This window comes from Fundulus heteroclitus, unplaced genomic scaffold (genome assembly GCF_011125445.2).
Source record: "Fundulus heteroclitus isolate FHET01 unplaced genomic scaffold, MU-UCD_Fhet_4.1 scaffold_968, whole genome shotgun sequence".
NCBI lineage: Eukaryota > Metazoa > Chordata > Actinopteri > Cyprinodontiformes > Fundulidae > Fundulus > Fundulus heteroclitus.
In genome coordinates this window covers 23,535-30,556 of record NW_023397437.1, presented here as the reverse complement: position 1 = coordinate 30,556, position 7,022 = coordinate 23,535, and the positions used below count along the sequence as shown (strand labels likewise).

At 35.4% G+C, this 7,022-nt stretch overlaps 1 long non-coding RNA gene across 1 annotated transcript; it reads right to left on the bottom strand.

Annotated features, from left to right (window-relative positions):
- Positions 1 to 1,529: 1,529 nt before the first annotated feature.
- LOC118562535 lies at positions 1,530 to 6,280 on the bottom strand. Its single transcript, XR_004930652.1, has 4 exons — positions 6,075 to 6,280; positions 5,463 to 5,504; positions 3,535 to 3,615; positions 1,530 to 1,687 (listed from the first exon to the last, which is right to left on the bottom strand). It is a non-coding gene; the product is annotated as an uncharacterized LOC118562535 (long non-coding RNA).
- Between the last annotated feature and the right edge of the window lie 742 nt (positions 6,281 to 7,022).

Genomic DNA, 7,022 nt, shown 5'->3' with positions numbered 1-7,022 from the left:
GCGGACCTTGCGTTTCTGCTGATGCGATTGTAAGTAACGTTGGAATGGTTTCTCTCTCTCTCTGTGCATTTTTATACTTTCACTGTGTTAGTCATTGTTTGTACTGCCGTTTTTTCCACTTTTCGTTGCGTTCGCCTGTCTGCTAAGCTCAAAACAACCGCGCCTGGCTTGACGGAGAAACCAGAACAGCTGAGCATCTTTATGACAGTGCACTTTTACTTTCGCCCTCTGGGGGGAGCCTCGCTGGAAAATCAACCCCGGTTGCATAGTATACCTTTAATAAGGTTTAATTGAAAGATGCTTTCGTTCATCAGTCAACCCTGAAATTGAACAGAGCATTAATCAGTGTGGATTGCAATGAGTTGCTCATTTTACAATCTGGTTCTGTTTCTATTTATATGTATTTATATTTTTGTATTTCTATACGACTGTCCACTGTGGCTCTACGCTCTTTCAGGAGGAGTGAATGCTGCTTGGAGAGACTTGATGCAACCTGCTGGGTTTCCTTAGAGAGGAAACTTTCTCACCAACCTGGAGGATCTGATGGAGTCTGACTTTGGAAAGAGCCTTGAGATGACGTGATGTTAATTAGTGCTTTATAAATAAAATTGAATTGATAACAATTTAAAAGAGTCTGTCTGCGGTTTACCCCGCCTCTCGCCCATTCCCTGCTGGAGATAGGCACCAGCTTCAACGTGACCCTGCATGGATCAGCGGGAAGTTAGAGACTGTGTTGGAACCATAAGGGAGGGAGTTATGGATGACCTGTGGAGCCGCTGCTCTAGAATGACCACACCTTCCACAATAACACACACACACACACACACACACACACACACACACACACACACACACACACACACACACACATGTCTTTAATACATTGTGTGGACTCCGTCCTCATAGTTCATTGTGTGGACCACTACTTCCACTGCATATAGAACAGTGCAAAACACATTGCCACCACTAGAAAAAAATGTAGATTCAGAATGTGACCTTAGATAACCAAAAGCTCAAAATAAAATAAATCTTTTTCTTGTGGACTTGTGTGGACCAGTTGTTGTTGCCAGGTAGATTTGGGTGTGTTTTTTCTCACCAACAGCCAAGCTTTCTTTCATCAAAAAAGCCATTCTAAGCTTCTAATAATTAATTATTTTTTTCCTTAACCCCCGGCATCATATCTTCTCACATATACTGTCCTTTATAGATATAGTAGTGCCAATTTAACTACATTATACAGGCTTTGTGAACTAAGATAAACATTTTAAATACTAAAGAACACAATGTGGAGACCGAATGCAAACTATTTTATTTGTTTATGGAACAAAAATACATATTTTTGCTGCTGTCCAAACACTAGGCAAAGGACCATTGCCAAATATGCTCTGCTTACAACTTATTTTGTAGTTTTAACCAAACAATGTAAGATTGACCATATCTAATGTAGAATGTTTTTTCGGCTTTTGAACAGTAATAGTATTGTAAACTTGTTTTTTATGTCTTTCCAAGTTTGGCTTGTCAATGCAGGCTCAACTTTAAGTGCTTCAAGACATGGTTCTTTACCAGGAACTCTCTAAGGTTACATATTGGCAAAGCTGTTGCCATACTGCTGCCTTTTCGGCCTTACTCCAAAGCCGTCGATGAGATGTAGGTTCAATAGCTGGTCTATTCACATCCTGATCTTTGCCTGCAACACAAATAAAGAATATACTTCAAACCATTTTAGCATTTTTTGCATTGTAGGTAATATTTACATTACATCAATGTATTAACAAAGGTTTGTCATCTAAATTCTTAACCATTATACCAAACCTCAATCTCGACACAATGATTTTATCAGTTTAAACATTAAGGTAGCAATAGATTAATTTACAGCCAAAATGACCATTTTACCATACACTGGTGTGAAAACGTGGTTGCATTCTACCTAAACTCTTATTTGTTTGCATGTTTGTCATACATTAAATTACATTATTAGTTAAATTACATTTCAGTGTACCTAACATGGCAAGTCAATACAACCAATCAACGACAATAGTCAAACTGACCAATACTATCTCACATAAACTCCTTCCACACAACAAGAACCTCCCACTTGGGCATACCAGAGACCCCAACTCTCTAGAAAAGGTTCATATGCAAGTTTAATTGCATATGAACCGCAGCAGTCTGCCGAGCTGAGTGGAGCCATGTACTGCTGGAACCATGAATGGAAAATGGGTAATAGGTTGTTCTAAACTTGGGCTTCTGGGGGCAAAATGCCCAGTTCTTCTCACTCTGCTGTCTTTAAGCACATAACAAAATTTTTAGTGCATAGAGAGACAAAAACTGGGCCCTTGAGCATCATTATATTTTTATGTCCAACTGCTTGTGATATATCAAATTCATGAAATTTCTATTATAAGTTTTTTTAAAGGACCAGTCCAGTCAACAAGGGAAAATCAGTGGATCATTAACTATACCTTAAACTAATACGCCCGTGGTGATTAAATGAATTTAGCGTTAATCAATAAGAAAATAAAAGCATAAATTGTCGTCTTGATCACTGTGTAGGGGGGGCGGCCATTATTGCCCATATTTGGGGAAAAATGTCCACCTGACATCACATCCTGTGATGTCTCTGTGCGGTGAGGCACTGCGCTTTACAAGCTAATTCAATAGTAACTGTTGTACTAGGGCTGAATGATATAGAAAAAAAGTTTATCGATAAAAAATGCATATTGATCGATATCGATAATTATTGAAAATATTTAATATCATATTTTATGTGCAGCTCTGCCTGGATATTTTATGATATTGCTAAATTATTTCATTTTAATAAAGAACACAGACACAGAATTTCAATTAAATCTTTTTTAACCAACTTTAACCATAACAGATATTTTTTAAGAAAAATAACTTAAGAGACCTGAGTTATGTTATTAAATACTGACAAAGAATAAACTAAAGTGACCAGTAAAATTACCAAAATAAATACACCAATACCATTTTATCACAAAGAAGGGAGCTCAGTTTAGCTGCTATACCTGCTTTGTTTTGGAAGAAGCTCCATAAGATTTCTCCGAAGATGACGCGGAGCGGGGCGGGGCTAAAACAGCTCGCGCTGCTGCGGGTGTGAGCAGCTTACGTAATGAAACAAGTTGGTTGCGTTACCAGACTTTGTTTTTACCGGTTCCTTGCAAGTTTTACAAATCACTGTGGATTATTTCTGTCAGACTGGTGAACTAGTAAAACCCCGTTTTGGGACAATTTCCTGTGCCGCTACTTGGAAAAAAAAGCATTTGATATTTTGCCACTGGACTGTCAGTATATCAGAAGGAACATATCTCTGAAGTCTCACTGATATCACAAAAAATAAATTAGAACACCAGCTAAAGGCTGATGACTCCAATTCAGTTCTCATATGACTGGACTTATTAAAAAAAACTCATTTCGGTTTCATACTTTAATATTACAAAAAGGGAAATCAAATTAAAAAAATGCATTAAGGATTATCAAAACAAAGAATCCAATAGTTTAAATAAAAAAGCTTACCAGTTTTTCCTGCCTGCTTAGACTGCTTTGATGGTTCTCCTTGGTTCTCACTTGGAGATCTTAGGGTCACTGCATCAAGTTCTAGAACAAAAGAACATGCCTGTCACCTTAACACCCCTATGTTTAAAAGACATTAAAGAAATAAACCTGTGTAGCAAAAGTGTTCTGTAGGAATTTACAAAACTTTGAAATTGTGTGAAATGAGAGAGGAGCATTAGTTAGAACTTGTATATGTCCATAATATAAAAGTTCTAACTAATGCTCCTTTCTCATTTCACACGTCCCACTTTTAAAGACCTGTTGCAACAGTGTCCAGAGATTAAAGCAGTATTCAAACATAACTACGCTTTACACACTCACAAGATGACCACTGCCTTGCTAGAAGAGACTGAGGGTAACGGGATGTCATCACAGAAGAGTGAAAAAGGATTCCAGTGGAAACATGTGAAGCTCTAATGAAATCCATGCAAAGGCATTGGTAGAAAAATAATAGTCACACTAAATATTGACACTTTGGGAACAGTTTGGACATTTTCACTTAAGGGTGTGCTCAGAGATGGTTGCCAGCATTTTAGACAATAATGGCTGTGTTCAGAGGTATCATAAGAGGTAGGTGAGAGTATGTCAAAAATGCAAAATGTTGCAAGCTGTGACAAACAGCACAGAGATAAGAGTTAAGCAAGAATAAAATTTTGTTTGGCAGCACTAATGTAAAGTTCTATGTTCTATAGTTCATATACTCTTTAGTGCGGTTTACCATAAGGAGGCCATCTTTGGTCCCTTGTTGTTTTTAATATATGTTAAAGACCTCCCTAATGTTTCAGATAAACTTTCTAAAATCTTATTTGCAGACGATACAAGTGTGTATTACTCCCATAAAAATCCTGAAATTTTAATAAAGGTAGTTAATGAAGAACTTGACAAGTTATCCTATTGGTTCAAGTCCAACAAATTGTCACTTAACATAAAAAAACAAGTTATATATTTTTTGGTTATAAGTTTGATACGTTTAAACCTCCAATTGAAAATTCAAATTGATAATATTTCTATTAATGTTAGATCTGCTCGTTTCCTTGGTGTTATTCTAGATGATTCTTTATCCTGGAAACCCCACATTAGTGCCATAAGTACAAAACTAGCCAAAGTGGTTGGTATACTAGGAAAAATCTGTCACCTGATTAACAAAAAAGTTGCAATTATGTTATATTATTCAATGTTATATCCATATATCAATTACTGTAATGTTGGTTGGGCTAGTACCCACCCAACTAAACTGGAATCTGTTTTTCGACTTCAGAAGCGAGCTTTAAGGCTAATATTTTGTGTAAATCGTAGACACCCCTCACAACCACTGTTTGCTCAGGCAAGTATTCTTAGTGTTTATCAAGTGAATCAACTTCAAATAGCTTTATTCGTTTATAGGTCTATAAAAAAGTTACTTCCTCAGCACTTTTGTAATATTTTTACTTTTAATAATGAATTTCACCAGTATCCAACTCGTAGTAGTTGTCTTATCAGGCCTCCTTACTCTTGTACAACTCAAACACAGTTATTATACAGAGGATCAATGATATGGAACAGTCTTCCCACATCACTGACAGATCTTTCTAAAGAAGAATTTAAACGGAGAGGAAAGTTGCTGCTACTTAGTTGTCTAAATTTTCCATATAGATTTGTGGTCTAAATTAAATGTTTAACTGTTTTATATATTGAAATGTTGTTGTTTGTTGTTGTTGTTTTTTTCTCTTTTTCTTCTTGAAATATATTTGTTAGTATGGAGACTGCCACTCATTAAGCCCCTTGAGGGTTTTTTGGCAGTTGTCCATCACATTTTCTTCTCTTTTAGTGAAACAGGATTCTGTTTTTTATATTTTGTTGTGAAAATAAAAAAATAAATAATAATAACAATTTAGAAAAAGTAAACATACCCTTTCCTTCCCTCATCCTTCCTTTGTTTTGCTGATCATTATCTGCAGAGAAAACCATTGCATAAATATAAAAACAGAAATAAACTCTTTCATATAAATATCATATTTATATCATATCATATATTTTTAATATAAATAAAACACATTTTTGCAGCAGCTTTCAAAAGCCAAAATGTACAAAGTCTATGGTTGAGTAAATGTTGATTATGTTTAACAAAACATGCAAAGCACTTAAGGTTATTCACAGCAGGTATTAAAAAAATACATTTACACCCTTAAAACCAATATAGTATATACATGTTTGTAGCACTTCAAGCTGCCAAAGCTGTAAATGAAGCCTCAACTCCCGGTGCACTCAGCACAGTTAGCATCTGATTAGCCTAACTCAGAAAGCAAGTGGAGCTCTACACAAACTCAACATAGCACACCACTACAGTATTTTAAGCTTTTCTACTGCATTGTTTTTATTGCAGAGTAGTAATTAGAACAACAGACACTGCAGGGCTGTGGGTGTAAAAATCACATCATATGAACTGCTTTACAAAGCAACCCTCCCTGTCTTATTAGCAGAAAGCAACAACAGGTTTGATATGTAAATAAAAAAAATCATACCTTCTATGATGTTTCCCAAGATTTCAGAAAAAATGCTGTTATCTCCGATTACAAGACTTGTTTCTTGACCTGGCTCCTGTTTCTGCTCCTGCTGCAAGTGACTTTTGATACATTTCTTGAGATGCGTTTAAGACCTGTACGAATGTTTAGTTCTATTGGCAAATGTGCTTGTTGGAAGAAAATTTATAAAAAAAAAAAACAACAACTAGTTTTACTAACATATTATCTTGTTGAACTAGAATTTTAGACATGTTTTTTACATGATGCAGAATCATTTGAAGACATTGCATAGATCCATTTTGTATTAGTTTAACAGATTCCCATTTCCCATGAATTCAACTAGGCTTGTTGAAAGGTCAGCAGTGCAGGTGTTCAACTGAAGGCTCCCCTCCCCCTCCCTTACACTTTTCTGTGGTCTGCTAAAATCTAAATCGAAATGGAAGACATTATAAGTCACAGTAACTTGATTTTAAAGATGTAATAACTACACATAGTTTATTTCTTTGGGTATGTAACTTTTAGGAGTGACTTGTTAAATAATATTGTGTGTAAACATTGATATAAATGCATGCACATCATATTACATGTGTAAGATTACTTAATTGAAATAAACTACAGATGCAAAAAATTGGTTGTAAAAAAAAAGAAGAAAAACATCTGATAATCTTAATCCAAAGAGAGTTTGTTTTAGCTCATCTCTTGGACCTCAGCCTCCGCTACATTTCAGTGTGATTTCCCCCACTACACAAAAATAATTAAGTCCATTCAGAACTAAGACATTTTAAACTTTGTATTTTATGTCTGCCTGTTCTTAAAATAAATGTTTTATCTGGTTTTAGGCATCTACTAGGTAATAATATATTCCTAACATTGCTGCACAACATTATTGTACTTTAAGTGAGCAATGGATATACATATTAGGTTTATTAGGGGAACTACTCCTCAAGA